This window comes from Somniosus microcephalus, chromosome 30 (genome assembly GCF_052327205.1).
Source record: "Somniosus microcephalus isolate GS21.2 chromosome 30, FLI_Smic_1.0, whole genome shotgun sequence".
NCBI lineage: Eukaryota > Metazoa > Chordata > Chondrichthyes > Squaliformes > Somniosidae > Somniosus > Somniosus microcephalus.
This window is the reverse complement of record NC_141016.1, coordinates 32,291,591-32,316,812: the sequence shown is the minus strand read 5'-3', so window position 1 is coordinate 32,316,812 and position 25,222 is coordinate 32,291,591. Positions and strand designations below refer to the sequence as shown.

The 25,222-nt window shown below is 48.1% G+C and overlaps 1 pseudogene; it reads right to left on the bottom strand.

Moving 5' to 3' along the window:
• Nucleotides 1–5,364: 5,364 nt before the first annotated feature.
• Nucleotides 5,365–25,222, bottom strand: part of LOC147098102 (uncharacterized) — a 33,094-nt pseudogene continuing 13,236 nt past the window's right edge.

Genomic DNA, 25,222 nt, shown 5'->3' with positions numbered 1-25,222 from the left:
AGGGGCTGCATCAGCCGACTCCTGTTCATATGCTACAGGCTCGAGATGGTTATTGGGCCTACTTCTGTTCCTATACAACTGGCAAGAGAGGTTTAATGACCTCCTCCTGGTACTATATAACAGGCTTCAGGGTGCAGCACGGGCCTCCTCCTGTTCCTGTGCAACAGGCTAGAGGAGCTTAATGGGCCTCCTCCTGTTCCAGAGTAACAGGTTCGAGGGACTGAATGGGTCTCCTCCTGTTCCAGTGGAACAGGCTCGAGGGAAAGAATGGGCCTCCTCCTGTTCCAGTGTAACAGGCTCGAGTGACTGAATGGGCACCCTCTTGATCCTGTGTAACAGGCTTGAGGGGCTGAATGGGCCTCTTCCTGTTTCTATATAACAGGCTCGAGGAGCTGAATTGGCCTCCTCCTGTTCCTGTACAACAGGATCGAGGGGCTAAATGGGCCTCCTCCTGTTCCTGTGTAACAGGCCCGAGGGGCTGACTGGCAACATCCTGTTCCATTTTAACAGACTCGAGGGGATGAATGGTCGGCTCCTGTACCTATGTACCAGCATCGAAGTGCAGAAAGTATCTCTTCCTATTCCTATGCAACAGTCTCGATTGGCTAATTGGCCACCTGCTGTTCCTATGTAACAGGTTCGATGGGCTGTATGGCCTCCTCCTGTTCCATTGTAACAGGCTAAGAGCAGCTGTATGGCCTCCTCCTGTTCCATTGTAACAGGCTAAGGGCAGCTGTATGGCCTCCTCCTGTTCCACTGTATCAGTCTCGAGGGGATGAATTGCCTCCTCATGTTCCTATTTAACAGGCTTGAAGTGCTCAATGGGATACCTTCTGTTCCTATGCAACAGGCCCAAAGGTCTGATTGGCCTAATCATGTGTTATATGCAACAGGCTCGAAGTGCTGAATTGCCTCCTCCTGTTCCTATGCAACTGCTTCATGAGGCTGGATGGGCTTCCTCCTGTTACGATGCAACAGGCCCAAAGGACTGAATGGCCTGGGTCAGAGGCTCGATGGAATAGATGGCCACCTCTAGTTCCTATGTAACATTCTCGAAGGGCTGAATTACCTCCTCCAGTTCCTATGTAACATTCTCAAAGGGCTGAATTGCCTCCTGCTGTTCCTATACAATTGGCAGGAGAGGTTTAATGGCCTCCTCCTGGTCCTATGTAACAGTCTCAAGGGGCTGAATGGTCTCCTCCTTTTCCAATGTAACAGGCTCGAGAGGCTGAATGCCCTCCTCTTGTTCCTATGCAACATGCTTGATCGGTTGAATGGGCCTTCTCCTGATCCTAAGCAACCGGATCCAGTGACTAAACAATCTCCACCTATTTCTAATTTATAGGCTCGAGGAGCTGAATGGTCCTCCTCCTGTTCCTATGCAACAGCCTTGAGGGGCTGAATGGACTTTTCCTATTCCTATGCAACACTCTTGAGAGGTTCTATGGCCTCCTGTTCCTATGCAACAGGTTCAAGCGGCTGAATGGCCTCCTCTTGTTCCTATGTAACAGGATCGAGTGGCTTAATGGCCTCCCCCTGTTCCTATGCAACATGCTCGAGGAGCCGAATGGCCTAATCATGTTCCTATGCATCAGTTCAAGGGGCTGAATGTCCTCCTGCTTTACCAATGTAACAGGCTTGAGGGGCTGGTTGGCCTCCTCCTGATCCTATGAGACACGCCCAAGGGGCTGAATGGCCTACTCCTGCACCTATGTAACAGGCTCGATGAAATAAATGCTCTCCTCCAGTTCCTAAGTAACAGACTTGAGGGGCTAAATGCCCTAATCATATTCCTATGTAACTGGCTCAAGAGGGCTGTATGGTATTCTCCTTTTTCTGTGCTATGGTCTCGAGGGACTGAATGGACCAACTCCTGATCCTAACAACAGGCTCGAGGGGCTGCATCAGCCGACTCCTGTTCATATGCTACAGGCTCGAGATGCTTATTGGGCCTACTCCTGTTCCTAAACAACTGGCAGAAGAGGTTTAATGGCCTCCTCCTGGTCCTATATAACAGGCTTCAGAGTGCAGAATGGGCATTCTCCTGTTCCTGTGCAGCAGGCTCGAGGAGCTTAATGGGCCTCCTCCTGTTGCAGTGTAACAGGCTCGAGGGAAATAATGGGCCTCCTCCTGTTCCTGTGCAACAGGCTCAATGGGCTGAATGGGCCTCCTCCTGTTCCTATATAACAGTCTCGAGGGGCTGAATGGGCCTCCTCCTGTTCCTATGCAACAGGCCCAAAGGGCAGAATGTCTGTTAAGCAGACTCGATGGGCTAAATGGCCACCTCCTGGTCCTATGAAAAAGGTTTGAGGGGCTGAAAGGCCTCCTTCTGTTCCTCTGAAAGAGCCTCGAGGGGCTGAATGGTCTGTTCCTATTCCTATGGACCAGTCTCGACCTGCTGTATGGGCCTCCTCCTGGTCCTAATAATAGGCTCACGGGGACTCAATGGCTGACTCCTGTTCCAAAATATCCGGCTCGACAGGCTGAATCAGCCTACTTCTGTTACTATGCAACAGGCCTGAGGGGCTGAATGGGCATATCCTGTTCCTTTTTAACAGACTGGAGGGGATGAATGGCCTCCTCCTTTTCCTATGTACCAGGCTCGAAGTGCTGAATGGAGCTCTTCCTATTCCTATGCAACAGTCTCGACTGGCTAAGTGGCAAACTGCTGTTCCTATGTAACAGGTTCGAGGGGCTGTATGGCCTCCTCCTGTTCCATTGTAACAGGCTAAGGGCAGCTGTATGGCCTCCTCCTGTTCCATTGTAACAGGCTAAGGGCAGCTGTATGGCCTCCTCCTGTTCTGTTGTATCAGTCTCGAGGGGATGAATTGCCTCCTCGTGTTCCTGTTTAACAGGCTCGAAGTACTGAATGGGTCTCTTCCTGTTCCTAAGCAACAGGCCCAAAGGGCTGATTGGCCCAATCATGTTCGTATGCAACAGACCTGAAGTGTTGAATTACCTCCTCCTGTTCCTATGTAACAGGCTCGAGGGGTTGAATTGCCTCCTCCTGTTCTGATGCAACAGGCCCAAAGTGCTGAATGGCCTGTGTCACATGCTCGATGGACTAGATGGCCACCTCCTGTTCCTCTGTAAAAGGCTCGAGGGGCTGAATGGTCTGCTTTTGTTTCTTTGTAACTGTCTGGAGGTATTGAATGGTCTCTTCCTGCTCCTATGTAACAGGCTCAAGGGGCTGAATGGTCTCTTCCTGCTCCTATGTAACAGGCTCGAGGGGCTGAATGGTCTCTTCCTGCTCCTGTGTAACAGGCTCGGGGGGCTGAATGGGCCTCCTCCTGTTCCTATGCAACAGGCCCAAAGAACTGAATGGCCTGTGAAACGGGCTTGATGGGCTAAATGGCCAATGTTCCTTTGTAGATAGCTCGAGGGGCTTGATGACATACTCCTTTTCATAAGCAACAGCCTCATGGGTCTGCAGGGGCCTCAACCTGTTCCTATGCAAAAGGCTCGAGGAGCTGATTGGCTTAATCCTTTTCCTATGTAAAAGGATCAAGATGCTTTATTGCCTCGTGCTGTTAATCTGTAGCATCTTCAAGGGGGCAAAATGAGCAGCCACCTATTCGTATGTGCCATATTCGAGGGGGCAGAATGGTACCACACCTGTTACTATGCAATAGGTTTGCAGGGCTTAGCGGCCTCCTCCTGTTCCTATGTAACAGGCTCAAGGGGATAAATGACCTCTTCTTGTAGCTATGTAACATTCTCGAGGGGAAGAATGGACTTCTTGTGTTCATAAGTAACAGCCTCGTGAGGCTGAATGGGCCTCATCCTGTTCCAATGAACATGCTCAAGGGGCTGAATGGCCTCCTCCTGTAACTATGTAACAGGCTCACGGTAGCTGAACGGTCTCCTCCTGTTTCAACATATGGGCTTGAGGGGCTGAATGACCTCCTCCTGTTCCTATGTAACAGGCTCGAGAGGTTGAATGGCTGAACCATGTTCGTATGCAAAAGGCTTGAATGGCGGAATTGCTTCCTCCTGTTCGTATGCAACAGCCTCGAGGGGCTGGCTGGTCATCCTCTTATTCCTATGCAAAAGTCTCGAAATGCTTATTGGGCCTACTCCTGTACCTTTTAACAAGCTCACGGGGCTCATTGACATCTTATTCCTATGCAACAGCTCAAGGGGCTGCATGGTCCTCCTCCTGTTCCTAGGCAACAGTCTCAGGATGCTTATTGGGCCTACTCCTGTTCCTATACAACTGGCTCGAGTGGCTGAATGGCCTCCTCCTGTTCCTAACTTACTGGCTCCATGGGGTAAATGGCTACCTCCTGTTCCTACGTAACTGCCTCGAAGGGCTGAATGGAATCCTCCTTTTCCAATGAGCATGCTCAAGGGGCTGAATGGTCTCCTCTTGTACCTATGTAACAGGTTCACAACAGCTGAACGGTCTCCTCCTGTTTCAACATATGGGCTTGAGGGGCTGAATGACCTCCTCCTGTTCCTATGTAGCAGGCTCGAGGGGCTGAATGGCTGAATCATGCTCGTATGCAACAGCCTTGAATGGCAGAATTGCATCCTCCTCTTCCTATGCAACAGCCTTAAGGGGCTGGCTCGGCCTCGTCTTGTTCCTATGCAACAGCCTCGAGGGGCTGGCTGGTCCTCCTCGTGTTCCTATGCAACAGTCTCAAGATGCTTATTGGGCCTATTCCTGTTCCTTTTAACAAGCTCACGGGGCTCATTGACATTTTTTTCCTATGCAACAGCTCAAGGGGCTGCATGGTCCTCCTCCTGTTCCTAGGCAACAGTCTCAGGATGCTTATTGGGCCTACTCCTGTTCCTACACAACTGACTCGAGGGGCTGCATAGCCTCCTCCTGTTCCTATGTTACAGGCTCCATGGGCTAATTGGCCACCTCCTGTTCCTACGTAACTGCCTCGAGGGGCTGAATGGCCTCCTCCTTTCCCTATGTAACAGCCTGAAGGGTCTGAATGGCCTCTTCATATTCCTATTCCTAAGCAGTATTCCTATTCCTAAGCAGTAGGCTCCAGTGGCACGATGGCCTCCTCCTGTTCCCTCGTGACAGTTTTGAGGGGCTGATTGGCCTTCTCCTGTTCCTATGTAACAGCCTTGAGGGGCTGAGTGGACTTCTCCTATTCCTATGCAACAGTCTCGAGAGGCTCTATGACCTCCTCCTGTTCCTTTGTAACAGGCTCGAGAGGCTGAATGGCCTCCTCTTGTTCCTTTGTAACAATCTCGAGGAGCTGATTGGTCCTGCTCCTTTTCCTATGCAATAGCCTTGAGGGGCTGAATGGACTTTTCCTATTCCTATGCAACAGTCTTGAGAGGTTCTATGGCCTCCTGTTCCAATGCAACAGTTTCAAGGGGCTGAATGGCCTCCTCTTGTTCCTATGTAACAGGATCGAGGGGCTTAATGGCCTCCAACTGTTCCTGTACAACAGGCTCGAGGGGCTGAATGGCCTAATCATGTTCCTATGCATCAGTTCAAGGGGCTGAATGGCCTCCTGCTTTTCCAATGTAACAGGCTTCAGGGGCTGGTTGGCCTCCTCCTGATCCTATGCAACACGCCCAAGGGGCTGAATGGCCTACTCCTGCACTTATGTAACAGGCTCGATGAACTAAATGGTCACCTCCAGTTCCTATGCAACAGACTCGAGTGGCTAAATGGCATAATCATGTTCCTATGTAACTGGCTCAAGGGGGCTGTATGGCATTCTCCTTTTTCTGTGCTATGGTCTCGAGGGACTGAATGGACCAACTCCTGATCCTAACAACAGGCTCGACGGGCTGCATCAGCCGACTCCTGTTCATATGCTACAGGCTGGAGATGATTACTGGGCCTACTTCTGTTCCTATACAACTGGCACGAGAGGTTTAATGGCCTCCTCCAGGTACTATATAACAGACTTCAGGGTGCAGAACGGGCCTCCTCCTGTTCCTGTGCAACAGGATCGAGGAGATTAATGGGCCTCCTCCTGTTACAGAGTAACAGGTTCGAGGGACTGAATGGGCCTCCTCCTGTTCCAGTGGAATGGGCTCGAGGGAAAGAATGGGCCTCCTCCTGTTCCAGTGTAACAGGCTCGAGGGACTGAATGGGCATCCTCTTGATCCTGTGTAACAGGCTCGAGTGGCTGAATGGGCCTCTGCTTGTTTCTATATAACAGGCTCGAGGAGCTGAATGGGAATCCTCCTGTTCCTGTGCAACAGGATCGAGGAGCTGAATGGGCCTCCTCCTGTTCCTGTGTAACAGGCCCGAGGAGCTGAATGGGCCTCAACCTGTTCCTGTGTAACAGGCCCGAGGGGCTGACTGGCCATATCCTGTTCCATTTTAACAGGCTCGAGCGGATGAATGGTCGGCTCCTGTACCTATGTACCAGCCTCGAAGTGCTGAAAGGATCTCTTCCTATTCCTATGCAACAGTCTCGATTGGCTAATTGGCCACCTGCTGTTCCTATGTAACAGGTTCGATGGGCTGTATGGCCTCCTCCTGTTCCATTGTAATAGGCTAAGGGCAGCTGCATGACCTCCTCCTGTTCCATTGTAACAGGCTAATGACAGCTGTATGGCCTCTTCCTGTTCCACTGTATCAGTCTCGAGGGGATGAATTGCCTCCTCATGTTCCTATTTAACAGGCTCGAAGTGCTGAATGGGACACCTTCTGTTCCTGTGCAACAGGCCCAAAGGTCTGATTGGCCTAATCATGTGTTATATGCAACAGGCTCGAAGTGCTGAATTGCCTCCTCCTGTTCTTATGCAACTGCTTCAAGGGGCTGGATGGGCCTCCTCCTGTTACGATGCAACAGGCCCAAAGGGCTGAATGGCCTATGTCAGAGGCTCGATGCAATAGATGGCCACCTCCTGTTCCTATGTAACATTCTCGAAGGGCTGAATTACCTCCTCCAGTTCCTATGAAACATTCTCAAAGGACTGAATTGCCTCCTCCTGTTCCTATACAACTGGCAGGAGAGGTTTAATGGCCTCCTCCTGGTCCTATGTAACAGGCTCAAGGGGCTGAATGGTCTCCTCCTTTTCCAATGTAACAGGCTTGAGAGGCTGAATGCCCTCCTCTTGTTCCTATGCAACATGCTTGATCGGTTGAATGGGCCTACTCCTGATCCTAAGCAACCGGATCCAGTGACTAAACAATCTCCACCTGTTTCTATTTTATAGGCTCGAGGAGCTGAATGGTCCTCCTCCTGTTCCTATGCAACAGCCTTGAGGGGCTGAATGGACTTTTCCTATTCCTATGCAACAGTCTTGAGAGTTTCTATGGCCTCCTGTTCCTATGCAACAGGTTCAAGGGGCTGAAAGGCCTCCTCTTCACAGAAATCACAGAAACCCCACAGTGCAGATAGAGGCCATTTCGGCCCATCGAGCCTGCACCGACACATATCACACCCGATCCCCGTAACCCCTACACCAACACATATCCCACCCTATCCCCGTAACCCCACGTATTTAATCCCCCTAACACTAAGGGTCAATTTATCATAGCCAATCAACCTAAACCCGCACATCTTTGGACCCTATGTAACAGGATCGAGTGGCTTAATGGCCTCCCCCTGTTCCTATGCAACATGCTCGAGGGGCAGAATGGCCTAATCATGTTCCTATGCATCAGTTCAAGGGACTGAATGGCCTCCTGCGTTACCAATGTAACAGGCTTGAGGGGCTGGTTGGCCTCCTCCTGATCCTATGAAACACGCCCAAGGGGCTGAATGGCCTACTCCTGCACCTATGTAACAGGCTCGATGAACTAAATGGTCACCTCCAGTTCCTAAGTAACAGTCTCGAGGGGCTAAATGCCCTAATCATATTCCTATATAACTGGCTCAAGGGGACTGTATGGTATTCTCCTTTTTCTGTGCTATGGTCTCGAGGGACTGAATGGACCAACTCCTGATCCTAACAACAGGCTCGAGGGGCTGCAGCAACCAACTCCTGTTCATATGCTACAGGCTCGAGATGCTTATTGGGCCTACTCCTGTTCCTAAACAACTGGCACAAGAGGTTTAATGGCCTCCTCCTGGTCCTATATAACAGGCTTCAGAGTGCAGAATGGGCCTCCTCCTGTTCCTGTGCAACAGGCTTGAGGAGCTTAATGGGCCTCCTCCTGTTGCAGTGTAACAGGCTCGAGGGGCTGAATGGGCCTCCTCCTGTTCCTGTGCAACAGGCTCGAGGGGCTGAATGGGCCTCCTGCTGTTCCTGTGTAACAGGCCCGAGGGGCTGACTGGCCACATCCTGCTCCTTTTTAACAGACTCAAGGGGATGAATGGCCGGCTCCTGTACCTATGTACCAGCCTTGAAGTGCTGAAAGTATCTCTTCCTATTCCTATGCAACAGTCTCGATTGGCTAAGTGTCACCTGCTGTTCCTATGTAACAGGTTCGATGGACTGTATGGCCTCCTCCTGTTCCATTGTAACAGGCTAAGTTCAGCTTAATGGCCTCCTCCTGTTCCATTGTAACAGGCTAAGGGCAGCTGAATGGCCTCCTCCTGTTCCATTGTAACAGGCTAAGACCAGCTGTATGTCCTCCTCCTGTTCCATTGTAACAGGCGAAGGGCAACTATATGGCCTCCTCCTGTTCCGTTTTTTCTGTCTTGAGGGGATGAATTGCCTATCATGTTCCTATTTAACAGGCTCGAAGTGCTGAATGGGACACTTTCTGTTCCTATGCAACAGGCCCAAAGGGCTGATTGGTCTAATCATGTGTCGTATGCAACAGGCTCTAAGTGCTGAATTGCCTCCTCCTGTTCCTATGCAACTGCCTTAAGGGGCTGGATGAGACTCCTCCTGTTAAGATGCAACAAGCCCAAAGGGCTGAATGGCCTGGGTCAAAGGCTCAATGGACTAGATGGTCACCTCCTGCTCCTATGTAACATTCTCGAAGGCTGAGTTACCACCTCCTGTTCCTATGTAACATCCTCGAAGGGCTGAATTGCCTACTCTTGTTCCTATACAACTGACAGAAGAGGTTTAATGGCCTCCTCCTGGTCCTACGTAACAGGCTCGAGGGGCTGAATGGGCCTCCTCCTATTCCTGTATAACAGGCTCGAGAGATTTAATGGCCTCCTCCTGGTCCTATATAACAGGCTTGAGAGGGCTGAATGGGCCTCCTCCTGTTCCTGTGCAACAGGCTCGAGGGGCTGAATGGGTCTCCTCCTTTTCCAGTGTAACAGGCTCAAGGGGCTGATTAGGCCTGCTCCTGTTCCTGTGTAACAGGCTCGAGGGGCTGAATGGGCCTCCTCCTGATCCTGTGTAACAGGCACGAGGGGCTGAATGGGCCTCCTTATGCTCCTGTGTAACAGGCTTGAGGGGCTGAATGGGCCTCCTCATGTTCCTATATAACAGGCTCGAGGGGCTGGATGGGCCTCCTACTCTTCCTGTGTAACAGGCTTGAGTGGCTGAATGGGCCGCCTCCTATTCCTATATAACAGGCTCGAAGGGCTGGATGGGCCTCCTCCTGTTCTTGTGTAACAGGCTCGAAGGTCTGATTGGGCCTCCTCCTGTTCCTGTGTAACAGGCTCGAGGGGCTGAATGGGCCTCCTCCTGTTCCTCTATAACAGGCTTGAGGAGCTGAATGGGCCTCCTCAAGTTCCTGTGTAACAGGCTCGAGGGGCTGAATGGGCCTCCTCCTATTTATGTGTAACAGGCTCGAGGGACTGATTGGACATCCTCCTGTTCCTTTTTAAAGAAATATATTACCTTTCACGATCACCAGATGTCCCAAAGCGCTTTACAGCCAATGAAGTGCTTTTTGATCTTTAATCACTGTTGTTATGTAGGAAAAATGGCAGCCAGTATGTGCACATCAAGCTCTCAATAACAGCAATGTGATAATGACCAGATAATCTGTTTTAGTGATTTTGATTGTGGGATAAATATTGTCTCAGACACCAGGGATATCTCCACTGTTCTTCTTCAACTAGTGACAGAGGAACTTTTACCTCCAGCTGAGAGAGCAGACGAGGCATTGGTTTAATGTCTCATCCAAAAGACGGCACCTCCGACAGTGCAGCACTCCCTCAGCACTGCACTGGAGTATCAGCCTAGATTTTTGTGCTCAAGTCCCTGGAGTGGGATTTGAACCCGCAACCTTCTGACTCAGAGGCGAGGGTGCTGCCCACTGAGGCACGGCTGGAACAGGTTCGAGGGGCTAAATGGCTTCCTCCTGTTCCGATGAGGCAACTGAAGTGCAGCCAAAAGCCAGAAATATGTGAGGAACTCAAGTTTCAGGATGTTTAATGCAGCAATTGTCAAAATTATTCCCACAGATCTCAACAACAGGTGAAACAACAACAGTCCTTGTAATGAGAACACTGTGCTCATTTCACACATTGTAAAATCCCTCACCTCCATTTTACACCATTGCCTCCAAGCGGTGAGGCCCATTGTCTCTGGTGGAACCTCTGAACATCTGCCTCACAGTGCACTTCCAGATCACTGAAGAGCAAGTGGCCAGATCGGGAGCAACGCTCTTACTAATCTGCTTCGAAAATCTGCCACTCCAACAATGCAGCGCTCCCTCAGGACTGCCCCTCTGACATTGCAGCATTCTGAATTGCGGAACAGGACATTCGGTTTATTTTGGATCAATAGCAAAATGCAGGATTTTTTAAAATCAAATTAAAAGTACTCACATTAGGTGGGAATTCTAATGGGCGGAGACTGGGCTCTGCCCAGGGCACTTGTTGCCTTACAGTAAAAGAAAGAAAGACATTGGGGGATAAATTAAGTCATGCCCCCTTTGGGACACTAACTTCGCTACTTCTAGCGCCCCGAAAAATTTAGCACCCCCATGGCCGAATTTCATCGATAGCGCCGCAATAGGGAAGCGGGATGCTACTGGAAGCGATGCTGCCTCCCTCTTGGGGCGCTGCGAGTGAATATCGCGGCACTAGGTGGCGCTGTGTCACATTCTTAAAGGGGAGGGGTCTTGCGCAGTGCGACCCGGGGCCCAACGGGGCCACCAGGGATCGGAGTGTGGGCAAAAGAGCCTCATCGGAAAGGCGGCAGCTCTGACAGTGCATCACTCCCTCAGCACTGCACAGCCTAGATTTATGTGCTCAAGTCCCTGGAGCGATGAGCTACTGACCAGATATCTGCTCCATCACCAGGACCGCCTACGTCCACCTCTGTAACATCACCCGTCTCCACACCAACTCAGCTCACCTGCTGCTGAATCCATCATCCATGCCTTTGTTATCTCCAGACTGAACTCTTCCAAAGTTCTCCAGGCCGGCCTCCCATCTTCCACCCTCCTTATACTTAAGATCATCCAAAATTCTGCTGCCAGTATAATAACTCGCCCCAAATCCCATTCACCCATCCCCTCTGTGATCGCTGACCTACATTGGCTCCTGGTTGATCCACGCCTCGATTTTACAATTCTCCTCCTTGTTTTCCAATCCCTCCATGGTTTGCCCTTCCTTATCTCTGTAACCTCCTCCAGCCCTTCAACCCACCGAGATCTCTGCTCTCCTTCAATTCTCGCCTCTTGTGTATCCCTGATTTCCATCGCTTCACCATTGGTGGCCGTGCCTTCAGCTGCCGAGGTCCTAAGCTCTGGAATTCCCTCCCTAAACCTCTCCGCCTCGCTCTCCTCCTGTAAGACGCTCCTTAAAACTCACCACTTTGACCAAGGTTTTGGTCACCTGTCCTATTATCTCCTCATGTGGCTCGGCATCAAACTTTGTTTGTCAATGCTCCTGTGAAGCACCTTGGGACGTTTTCCTACATTAGAGGCGCTATATGAATGTAAGTTGTTGTTGTTATTACATTCATAGAATTTACAGCACAGAAACAGCCCACTCGGCCCAACAGGTCCACACAAGCCTCCTCCAACGCCTCTTCATCTCAGCCTATCTAAACTAATCGAATCCTATCAGCATATCCTTCTATTCCTTTCTCCCTCATCTGTTTCTGCAGCTTCCCCTTAAATACGTCTATGCTGTTCACCTCAACTACTCCCTGTGGTCGCAAATTCCACATTCTCACCACTCTCTGGATAAATATTTTTCTCCTGAACTTCCTTTGGATTGATTAGTGGCTATATTATATTTTTGACCCCTAGTTCTGGACGCGCCCACAAGTGGAAACATCTTCTCTACGTCCACACTATCAAACCCCTTGCTGATTTTAAAGACCTCTATCAGGTCACCCCACAGCCTTCTCTTTGCTAGAGAGAAGAGCCCCAGCCTGTTCAATCTTTCCTGATCGTTGTAACCTCTCAGCCCTGGTGTTACCTTTGTGAATCGGATTCACTTATTTCAATGAGTATGATTTGTTTTCATGTAGTAACAGAAAGTAACGAACACACTGGGCAGCCCCACACGTCAGTGGCTCATCCTGCTGGATTAAACAAAGTAACTTCTAACTATTCCTTAGAGCAGACAAGGCTAAGAGGAGAATTGATAGAGTTGTTTAAAATCATGAAGGGTTTACATAGAGTAAATAAAGAGAAACTGGCTGAAAGGCCGATAACCAGAGGGCACAGATTTAAGGTGATTGGCAAAAGAACCAGAGGCGACAAGAGGAAAAACTTCTTTACACAACGAGTGGTTAGGATTTGGAATGCACTTCCTGATGAGGCGGTGGAAACAGATTAAATCATAGCCTTCGAAAGAGAATTGGATAAATACTTGAAGGAGAACAATTTGCAGGGATATGGGGAAAGAGCGGGGAAGTGGGACTAACTGGATTGCTCTTCGAAAGAGCCGGTGCAGACTCGCTGGGCTGAATTCCCTCCTTCTGTGCTGTACTATTCTGTGATTCTATCATTCTATTCACCTGCAATCTAAGCTTCCTGCAGCCTTAGATGGGCCTCATTGCCTGTGTTTATTCCCCTTCTATTGTCACCCAGGAGCTATCCAAGACCCAGGCTCCGTCTGCCCTCTCAGGTGGATGTAAAAGACTCCACGGCCACTATCTGGAAGAAGAGGAGGGTGAGTTCTCCCCGGTATCCTGGGACCAAAATATACCCCCCAACCAACATCAATAAACAATCAGATTATCTGGACATTATCACATTGCTGTTTGTGGCATCTTGCTGTGTGCAAATTGGCTGCCGCACTTCCTACTACAGTGACCACCTTTCAAAAGTGCTTCATTAGTTGTAAAGCGCTTTGGGACTTCCTGAGGTTGAGAAAGGCGCTATATAAATGCAAGTTCTCTCTTCAAGCAGATCCTGATCGAATGGTGAGACCTTTTCGACAGATGTGCATTTTTACACAAATAGCGCCCCCTAGTGCTGATGAGTAATATTGCAGACAGCACACACACACACACACACACACACACACACACACAGTGTTGTAAAGGGTCTGATGGATTTGAAACATCCCTTTATCAGTTATTTTTGTTCCAAGTGTTAACAGATAATCTTGCCCCTTTTCAGGTAGAGCTCCAATAATCCTGCAGGCTCCCAGTTTGTAGAGATGTGATATTTTCATTGTTCAGATAGTTCACCTGTCTATTTTATTCCCCAGCTAACAGCAACTTACATTTACACAGCGCCTTTAATGTAGAAACACGGCCCAAGGTGCTTCACAGGAGCGTCGGTCAGACAAAACTTTAACATAAGGAGATATTGTGACAGGTGACCAAAAGCTTGGTCAGAGGTAGGTTTACAGGAGTGTCTTCAAGGAGGAGAGAGAGGCGGAGAGGTTTAGGGAGGAAATTCCAGAGCTTGGGGCCGAGGCAGCTGAAGGTACGGCCGCCAATTGTGGGGCGATGAAAATCGGGGATGCACAAGAGGCCAGAATTGTAGGACGGCAGAGCTCTCGGAGGGTTGTAGGGCTGGAGGAGGTTACAGAGAGGGAGGGGAGCGAGGCAATTGATGGATTTGAAGACAAGGATGAGAATTTTAAAATCTAGCCATTGCCAGACTGGGACCCAATGTAGGTCAGCGAGCACAGGGGTGCTGGGCGAACCGGACTTGGTGCGAGGTACGATATGGGGCAGCAGAGTTTTGGATGAGCTGAGCTTTACAGAGGGGGAGATGGGAGGCCGGCCAGGAGAGCGTTAGAATCGTCGTGTCTGGAGGAACAAAGGCTCGGATGAGGGTTTCAGTAGCAGATGAGCTGAGGCAGGGGCGGAGACGGGCGATGTTACGGAGGTGGAAGTAGGCGGTCTTGATGATTGAGAGGATATGGGGGTCGGAAGCTCAGCTCAGGGTCAAATAGGAGACAGAAGGGAAAAAGCAGGCAGAGAATAACCATTTGAGTCTGTACAAGCAACAGATCTGATAAATTCCCAGGATTACCTCACAGTCCCGATGTATTATGTAATATACATTGACAGCAACATTGTCCAAGCTCGGGGCAGAAGGGGTGTAAGAGTTAGCAGTAAGGTTAAACTGCAGAAGCTGCTTGGCCCATAAGAACTCTCACAGGTCAGATCAAGGTGTGAATTGCAGAGCTCCGTACAGCTTGTACATCATTAGCACCTTCATTATCGACAGTCTCACAACTTTTCAAACTTTCATGAAAACATTACAGTTCATATGAGTGTGTATAAGTGTGTCTGTGTGAGTGTGTATTTGGGTGAAAGAGTGTGTCTGTGTGTGAGTGTTTGTGTGTGTGTGAGACTGAGAGTGAATGTGTGTGAGGGTTTGTGTGTGTGAGACTGAGAGTGAGTGTATGTGATGGGGGTCTCAGGTAATTCGCTGAGCAATTGACCCAATGTTAGTAAAACTATGATCTGTTTAGTTCTCAGCTCTGAGCTGCAAACACAGGATCACAGGATAATTACGGATCAGACATTCAGCCATCGAGAGAGATCCTACACTCCCGCCATTGCAGCCACCAGTCTTTCAGTAAATGATGCCAGAAATGTTTCCCCTACTCTATCCTTGAGTTCATTCCAAGTGTCGATCACTCATTGTGTAAAGAGTTTGCTGGCTTCAGCCCTAAATTTGTCTTCTACCAGTTTGAACCCATGTCCACTTGTCTTTCTCTAACAATTCAATTGAAATGAACATTCCAGATTTCATTTTCTATTCCCTGGTCAATCATGGGAACAGGAGGAGGCCATTCAGCCCCTCGAGCCTGTTCTGTCATTCAATTTGATCATGGTGGATCTGTAATCCAAGGAAGATTGTGAGAAGCACTACATGAAACATTTCAACCTTTCTCCGCTTGCTATCAGTTACAATTTACTTTCTGAGCTATTCAGGAAATTGGATTCATTCTAGCCCTTGGATTGAGAGAGCAACCACTTAATGAAAGGGAACAGATTTGTCCTTCAATCATAGAGTGAGCAGATATAGAATCATAGAATCATACAGCACAGAAGGAGTGCATTCGGCCCATCGTGATTTTTGAAAGTGACTATTGAATCTGCTTTCATTCTTTTGTTTCAGTCTTGGGTGGAGATCTGGAGCAGATGAATTGTTGTTTGAGTTTCAACAATCTCAGTCCGGATGACAGTTCTGTGTATTACTGCTATGTGGATTTCCAGGGCTTCAAGGTTCATACTTTCACAGACCCATCCAGCTACTGGTTGCCCTTAAGTCGCAGTTTATTTTATCTCTGTTGTTCGGTCACTTTGCTGGAACAGGCTGTGGGATGTCAACGAGGGGAATGCAAAACATGTTTCCAAAACATTGCCCTCGGTAACTTCATCAGGAGCAGTCCTTCCCTTTTTGAGACACCCTAGGGTCAAGATTGACCAGAAGATGAAATAATCATACGGAGGTTAATGGGCTTTATAAATATAGGCACAGAGCACAAAAGCAAAGAGGTCCTGCTAAACCCTTTGTATATCACTGGTTAGGCCCCAGCTGGAATATTGTGTCCAATTCTGGGCACCACACACTTTAGGAAGGATGCCAAGGACTAAGAGAGGTGCAGAGATTATTTACCAGAATGGTTCCAGCGAAGAGTTATGCGGAGAGACTTAGAGAAACTGGGATTGTTCTTCTTAGAGCAGAGAAGTTTAAAGGGAGATTTAATAGAGGTGTTCAAAATGATCGAGTAAATAAGGAGAAATTGTTTCCACTGGCATAGGGTCGGTCGGTAACCAGAGGACACAGGTTTAAGGTCATTGGCAGTGGAACCAGGAGAAGAATTATTTTCCTGTGGGGAGTTGTTGTGATCTGGAATGTACTGCCTGAAAGGGTGTTGGAAGCAGATTCAATAGTAATCTACCTTGGGTTCCCTCTTTTTTTAAGTTATTCTTGGGATGTGGGCATCGCTGGCAAGGCCGACATTTATTGCCCATCGCTAATTGCCCTGGAGATGATGGTGGTGGGCCTTCTTCTTGAACCGCTGCAGTCCATGTAGTGAAGCTGCTCCCACAATGCTGTTCGGCCGAGAGTTCCGGGACTTTGACCCAGCGACGATGAAGGAACGGCCGATATATCACCAACTCAGGATGGTGTTTGTGACTCGGAGGGCAACTTGGAGGTGATGGTGCTCCCACGCACCTGCTGCCCTTGTCTTTCAAGATTGGGTGAGGGTAAGGAATATTTCTGAAGCAGAATTGGAAGAGCTTTAGTCTCTACCAGGCACTTTTCTCCCAATCTGGCCATTTGCCTTTAAGTGATTTCAAGGTGCACTGGGAGGCAGATGTTCAGAGATTCGACAAGAGACAAGGAGTCTCACTGGCTGGAGGCAATGCTGTAAAACTGCAGACTTTGAGTTCCTTCCATATTTCAAGCTTTTGGTTGAACTTCAGTTGCCTCACAGGAAAAGGAAGAGGCCCATTCAGCCGCTCGAGCCTGTTACCATAGGAACAAGAGGAGGCCATTCAGACCCTGGAGACTGTCAATAGGAACAGGAAAACGTCATTCAATTCCTCGAGACTGCTGCATAGGAAAAGTAGGAGGCCCATTCAGATCCTCGAGCCTGTTACATAGGAGCAAGAGGAGGCAATTCAGACCCTTGAGCCTGTTGCATAGGATTAGGAGGAGGCCCAATCAGACCCTCAAGGCTGTTACTTAGGAACAGGAGGAGGCCAGTCAGACCATTGAGACTGTTAATAGTGACAGGAGGAGGCAATTCAGCCCCTCGAGTCTGTTTTTTAAAATCATTCATGGGATGTGGGCATCGCTACCAAGGCCAGCATTTATTGCCCATCCCTAGTATCCCTTGATAAGGTGGTGGTGAACAGCCTTCTTGAACCACTGCAGTCCGTGTGGTGAAGGTATGCTGCGGTGCTGATAGGGAGGGAGTTCCAGGATTTTGACCCAGCAACGATGAATGAATGGCGATATACTTCCAAGTCAGGATGGTATATGACTTGGTGGGGAACTTGGAGGTGGTGCTGTTCCCTTGTGCCTGATGCCCCTGTCCTTCTAGGTGGAAGAGGTCACGGGTTTGGGAGGTGCTGCCGAAGAAGCCTTGGTGAGTTGCTTCAGTGCATCTTGGAGATGGTACACACTGCAGCCACGGTATGGTGGAGGGCGTGAATGTTTAAGGTGGTGGATGGGCTGGCAATCAAGCAGGCTGCTTTGTCTTGGTTGGTTTCAAGCTTCTTGAGAGTTGTTGGAGCTAAACACATCAAGGCAAGTGGAGTGTATTCCATCAAACTCCTGGCTTCTGTCTTGTAGATGGTGGAAATGCTCTGGGGAGTCAGGAGGTGAGACACGCACCACAGAATACCCAGCTTCTGACCTGCTCTTTTTACCACGGTATTAATGTGGCTGGTCCAGTTAATTTTCTGCTCAATGTTGACCCCCCCACAATATTGATGGTGGGGGATTCGGCGATGGGAATGCCGCTGAATGTCAATGGGTGGTGTTTCGATGCTTGCTTGTTGGAGAAAGTCATTGCCTGGCACTTGTGTGGCACGAATGTTACCTGCCACTTATCAGCCCGAGCCGGAATGTCATCCAGGTCTTGCTGCATGCGGGCATGGACTGCTTCATTATCTGAGGAGTTGTGAATGGCACTGAACACTGTGCAGTCATCAGCGAACATTCCCACTTCTGACCTTATGCTGGAGGGAAGGTCACTGATGAAGCAGCTGATAATGTTTGGGCCTAGGACACTGCCCTAAGGAAGTCCTGCAGCGATGTGCTGGGGCTGTGATGATTGACCTACAACCACCAGAACCATTTTCCTTTGTGCTAGGTGTGACTCCAGCTAGTGGAGAGTTTTCCCCCAGATTCCCATTGACTTCAGTTTTACAAGGGCTCTTGATGCCACACTCAGTCAACTGCTAACTTGATGTCAAGGGCAGACACTCTCACCTCACCTCCGGAATTCAGCTCTTTTCTCCATGTTTGGAGCAAGGCTATAGTGAGGTCTGGAGCCGAGTGGTCCTTGCAAAAACCCAACTTGGGCATCAGTGAGCAGGTTATTGGTGAGTAAGTGCTGCTTGGTAGCAGTGTCAACGACAATTTCCATCACTTTGCTGATGATTGAGAATAGACTGATGGGGCAGTAATTGGCTGGTTTCGATTTGTCCTGTTTTTTGTTCATAGGACATACCTGGGCAGTTTTTCACATTGTCGGATAGATGCCTGTATTATAGCTGTACTGGAACAGCTTGGCTGGAGGTGTGGCTAGTTCTGTAGCTTAAGTGTTTAGCACGACAGCTGAGATGTTGTCAGATCCCACATGCTTTGCTGTATCCAGTGCACTCAGCCGCTTCTTGATATTCACATGGAGTGAATCGAATTGGCTGAAAACTGGCTCTGTGATGGTTGGGTACCTCAGGAGGAGACCGATATAAATCATCCACCCGGCACTTCTGGCTGATGATGGTTGCAAACGCATAAGAATTGTCATTTGCACTCACGTGCTGGGCTCCAGCATTATTGAGGATGGGGATATTGATGGAGCCTCCTGCTCCCCTTAGTTGCTTGATGGTCCACCACCATTCATGACTCGATGTGGCAGGACTGCAGAGATTTGATCTGATCCATTGATTGTGAGATCGCTTAGCCCTCTCTATAGCATGCTGCTTCCGCTTTTTAGCATGCATGTAGACCTGTGTTGCAGCTTCCCCATGTTGGCACCGCATTTTAAGGTGTGCCTGCTGCTACTCCCCACATACTCTTCTACACACGTTATTGAACCAGGGTTGGTCCCCTGACTTGTTGGTAATGGTAGAGTGAGTGATATGCCGGGCCATGAGGTTACATATTGCGCTGGAATGCAAACATACTGCTTATAAATACTTATAGAGACACAGCATATGGAACAATATTAATACAAAAGAAAACTAAGATTTATCATCTGCCCTTTCACCTCCTCCCTTCCCAACATCCAGGACCCCAAACACTCCTTCCATGTGAAGCAGAGATTTACTTCTACTTCTTTCAATTTAGTATACGGTATTCACTGCTCACAGGGCGATCTCCTCTACAGTGGGGAGACAAAACATAGATTGACTGCTCAGTTTGCTGAACACCACCATTCAGTCCGCAAGCATGACCCTCAGCTTCTGGTTGCTTGCCATTTTAATTCTCCATCCCACTCTGACCTCTCTGTCCTCGGCACAATGAAGCACAACAGAAGTTCAAGGAACAGCACCTCCTCTTTTGATTAGGCATGTTACACCCTTCTGAACTCAACATTGAGTTCAACAATTTCAGATCATAATCACTACTCCCATTTATTCAGACAGCAGGTGCTGGTAATGGTTCTGCTGTTGCCATTTATTGCTCCTCTAGACCCATCTTTTGTTGCCTTGCACCATCATCTCTTTTATCATTTAATCTCTCCTGCCTTCCATCCTATCACAGACCTTCCCTTTTGTTCTTTCCTCCCCTCCCCTTTCCCTGCCTCTGTACCTGCTTAAATCTGTCTCACTTTGTCCAGTTCTGATGACAGGTCATCGACCTGAGACTTTAACTCTGTTTCTCTCTCCACAGATGCTGCCTGGCCTGCTGAGTATTTCCAGCATTTTCTGGTTTTATATTTAGTAACACAAGGTCAGGGACTTCGACTGAGCAACTAAACCGGTTTTCAGTGCTGAATACCGGTGAGAGTGACGACACCTGGAAGGTGTACAGTCCAGATCACATCGACAGCATCGTGGGACAAATGACTGCATGGGGGGCACAGCGAAGTGTAGGAATGCAGTGGCTGTGGGCGATTTAATAGTCAGGGGACAGACAGGCGTTTCTGCAAATGCCAACGTGAGTCTCGCATGGTCTGTGGCCTCTCTGGTGCCAGGGTAAATTATGTCACAGAACGAGAGCAGGAAATTCCACGGGGGGAAGGGGAGCAGCCAGAAGCCGTGCTCCATGTTGGAATGAGGGAAGGAAAGGGTTGAGGTCCTGCAGTCCGAGACTCAGGAGCTAGGGAGGAAGGTATAGAGCAGGACCTCAAAGGTGGAAATCTTTGGATTACTCCCAGTGTCACATGCCAGTGAGGGTGGGGACAGTAAAAAAAGGCAGAATGATGGTGGCTGGAGAAACTGTGCAGGAGAAACGGTGTCACATTCCTCGGGGATTGGGGCCAGTTCTGGGGCAGGAGCAAGCTGTACAAAATGGACGGGTAGCATTTCAATCGGGCTGGGACCAATGACTTTGCGCGGAGGTTGACGAGTGCTATGAGTGAGGATGTAAACTAATTTTGTGGGGGAGGGGCACCGAGATGACGCAATGGATAGGAGAGACACAGAGGTACACAGAGGACTGGGAGTGGCAAACAGCTTTAGAATAATGAGTAGCTCTGAAATAGGAGGGATCAGAGAAGGGGAAATGAGAGGCAGACAAGTTGGGATTCAGAGTACATGTGTGAAAATACACAGAACGCAGTCAATAAGGTTGTTGAGCTGCAGGTAAAAATTACCACATGGGATTATGATATGGTGGCAATAACGGAAGCCTGGCTCAGACAAGGGAAGGATTGGAATGTGGGCCAGATGGGATCTAGGTTACTGAGTGAAGTAAACGTGGAAATTGGGGAAGATCTGGTCACTGGCTTCCAACCTTCCTGAGAAATGGGGAAGGTGCCAGAGGACTGGAGTATAATAAATGTTATAACCCTGTTCAAAAAAGTGGAGAGTGATAAAGCCTGCAATTACAGACCAGTCAGCCTAACATCGGTGGTGGGGAAAACTTTAAGGGCAATAATCCAGGAGAAAATTAATTGGATTTGGTAAAGTATGGGCTAATAGATGAAAGTCAGCTTGCATTTGTTAAGGGAAAATCGTATTTGGCTAATTGCACTGGTCCAGCAGGAATCCTGCCTCTGTTGTTGTTGTTTTGTACATTACTAAGCCTGGGGCAGTGAGGCCGATTGGACCAACCAACTTCTAACCTGAAAGCAAAATACTGCGGATGCTGGAAATCCAAAATAACAACAGGAAACACTGGAAAAACTCAGCAGACCAGGCAGCATCGGTGGAGAGAGAAACAGAGTTAACGTTTCAGGTCGATGACCTTTCGTCAGAACTGGAAAAAAGCAGGAAATTGGAAAGCAAGTTTGGGGGCTGGGAAAAGGGGGAGGGGATGAAAGAACAAAAGGGAAGGTCAGTGATAGGATAGAAAGCAGGAGAGATTGAGAGACATTGAGAGACATTAAGAGATATTCAAGACAAGGGGAGGTGGAAATGGGACAGGTTGAGGAACAAAGGATGCCTCCAGATGGGCTGTGAATTGTGCTGGTAGAATGAAGGACAGCTGAAGGGAGGGAAGAAAAAACAAAATGTATGGATAAAAAAAAGAAGAAAATATATATAGATATGTGATAAACATAACATAAGAAGTAGGAGCAGGAGTAGGCCATACGGCCCCTCGGGCCTGCTCCGCCATTCAATAGGATCATGGGTGATCTGAATCTAGACTCACGTCCACTTCCCTGCCATCTCCCCATAACCCCTAATTCCCTCATCTGCTAGGAAAATGTCTATCTCCGTTATAAATTTATTTAATGTTGCAGCTTCCACAGCTCTCTGGGGTCGCAAGTTCCATAGATTCACCACCCTCTGAGTGAAGAAGTTTCTCCTCATCTCAGTTTCGAAAGGGCAGCCCCTTATTCTAAGATTATGCCCCCTAGTTCTAGTCTGACCCATCAGCGGAAACATCCTCACCGAATCCATCTGATCAAGTCTGCTCACAATCTTATGTGTTTCGATAAGACGCCTCTCATTCTTCTGAACTCCAATGAGTAGAGGCCCAATCTACTTAACCTTTCCTCATATGTCAACCCCCTCATCTCAGGAATACCAAGTGAGCCTTCTCTGAACTGCCTCGAGAGCAAGTATATCTTTTCTTAAATATGGAAACCAAAACTGCACGCAGTATTCCAGGTGTGGCCTCACCAATACCCTGTATAACTGCAGCAAGGCTTCCCTGTTTTTATACTCCATCCCCCTCACAATAAAAGCCAAGATTCCATTGGGCTTCCTGATCACCTGCTGCACCTGCATACTAACTTTTTGTGTTTCATGCACCAGGACCCGCAGATCCCTTTGTACTGTAGCAATTTGCAGTTTTTCTCCATTTAGATAATAACTTGATCTTTGATTTTTTCTGCCAAAGTGCATAACCTCACACTTTCCAGTATTATATTCCATCTGCCAAGTCTCTGCCCACTCACTTCACCTCTCTATGTCCTTTTGCAGGTTCTTTATGCCCTCCTCACTCACTGCTTTCCCTGCCATCTTTGTATCATCGGCGAACTTGGATATATTGCACGCGGCCCCTTCCTCGAAATCGCTAATATAGATTGTAAAGAGTTGAGGTCCCTGCACTGACCCCTGCGGAACACCACTAGTTACTGATTGCCAGCCTAAGAACGAACCATTTATCCCAACTCTTTGTTTTCTGTTAGATAGCCAATCTTCCACCCATGCCAGTATATTACCCCGAATCCCGTGATTTTTTATCTTGATCAGTAATCTTTATGTGGCACCTTGTCAAATGCCTCTTGGAAGTCCAAATATACCACATCCACTGGTTCCCCTTTATCCACCCTGTATGTTACTTCCTCAAAAATTTCGAGCAAATTTGTCAAACATGACTTCCCCTTCACAAAACCATGCTGATTCTGTCCTATTAAATGCCCTGTTACTGTTTCCTCAATAATGGAATCCAACATTTTACCAACCACAGATGTTAGGCTAACTGGTCTATAGTTTCCAGCCTTTTGTCTACTTCACTTCTTAAATAAGGGCATTACATTAGCAGTTTTCCAATCTGCCGGGAACTTTCCTCAGTCCAGGGAGTTTTGGAAAATAATCGCCAATGCATCCACAATCCCTACCGCTACTTCTCTCAAGACCCTAGGATGCAAGCCATCAGGTCCGGGGGATTTATCCGCCTTAAGTCCCATTATTTTACCGAGTACCACCTCCTTAGTGATTTTAATCGTCTTTAGCTCCTCCCCCCCATAGCCCCCTGTTTGTCCAGTGCTGGGATATTTTTAGAGTCCTCGACTGTAAAGACTGATAAAAAATATTGGTTCAGCGTTTTTGCCATCTCCATGTTCCCCACCAGTAATTTCCCTGTCTCATCCTCTAAGGGACCAACGTTCACTTTAGCCACCATTTTTCTTTTTATATAACTGTAGAAACTTTTGCTATCCGCTTTTATATTTTTTGCGAGTTTACTTTCATAATCTATCTTCCCTTTCTTATTTAATCTTTTAGTTATTCTTTGCTGGCTTTTAAATGCTTCCCAATCTTCTATCCTCCTACTAGATTTGGTTACTTTATATGCCCTTGTTTTCAGTTGGATACTATCCTTTATTACTTTACGATGGCTATCTTTTCTTTTACTCCCCTTTTCCCTCAGTGGAATATATTTTTCTTGAAAGTTGTGAAATATCTCCTTGAATGTAGATCACTGCTCTTGTACTGTCCTACACTTTAATCTATTTTCCCAATCCACTTTAGTCAATTCTACTCTCATACCTTCATAGTCTCCTTTATTTAAGCTCGGTACGCTGGTTTGAGATCCAACTCTCTCACCCTCCAACTTAATTTGGAATTCAACCATGTCATGGTCACCCATTCCAAGGGGATCCTTTACTAGGACATTTTGTATTAGTCCTGTGTCATTACACAGGACCAGATCTAAGATTGCTTGCGCCCTGGTTGGTTCAGTTACATACTGCTCAAGGAACCCGTCCCTAATGCATTCTATGAACTCTTCCTCAAGGCTGCCATGCCCAAATTGATTTGTCCAGTCAATATGAAAGTTAAAATCCCCCATGATTATAGCTGTTCCCTCATTACAAGCCCCAACTATTTCCTGATTTATACTCCGACCAACAGAGTTGCAACTGTTAGGAAGCCTATAGACTACACCCACTAGTGACTTTTTCCCCTTATTATTCCTTATCTCCACCCAAACTGTTTCACTATCCTGATCCTTTGACCCAATATCATTTCTGACTTTTGCAGTAATTCCATCCTTGATTAACATAGCAAACCCACCTCCCTTTCCTTCCTGTCTGTCCTTCCTAATTGTCAAATACCCCTGTATGTTTAGTTCCCAGTCATGGTCACCTTGCAGCCATGTTTCTGCAATGGCCACCAGGTCAAAACCATGTGTAGTTATTTGAACCGTCAACTCATCTATTTTGTTATGAATGCTGCGTGGATTCAGATAAAGAATTTTCAAATATGTGTTGTGACAATTTATTCCTGCTTTTACCCCTTTTACTACTTTATCTTTATCTTTATACATTCAGTCCCTTCCTGACCTGCTCTGCTTTTAATTCCCCTGCTACCTTGCTCTATTGCCTTATCCGCTGTCATTTTTATTTTTTGCTCTCTTAATACCTCCCCCAGACTAATTAGTTTAAAGTCCTCTCTACAGCCCTAGTTATTCGATTCACCAGGATTCTAGTCCCAGCACTGGCCAAGTGAAGTCCATCCCAATGGAACAGCTCTCTCCCGTCCCAGTACTGATGCCAGTGTCCCAAGAAGCAAAACCCATTTCTCCCACACCAGTCTTTGAGCCACGCATTTAACTCTCTAATTTTATTTAGACTAGCCAAATTTGCTCGTGGCTCAGGTAGTAATCCAGAGATTATTACCCTTGTGGTTCTGCTTTTAAATTTGGCCCCTAGCTGCTCAAACTCCCTCAGCAGAACCTCTTTCCTTGTCTTATCTATGTCATTGGTACCAACATGGACCACCACAACTGGATCCTCCCCCTCACACTCCAAGTTTCTCTCCAGCCCAGATGAGATGTCCTTAACCCTGGCACCGGGCAGGCAACCCAGCCTTCGGGACTCTCGCTCTTGGCTGCAAAGAATCCTATCTATCCCCCTAATGATACTATCCCCTACCACTACAGCATTTCTTTTAACTCCCCCCACTTGAATGTCCCCCCGTT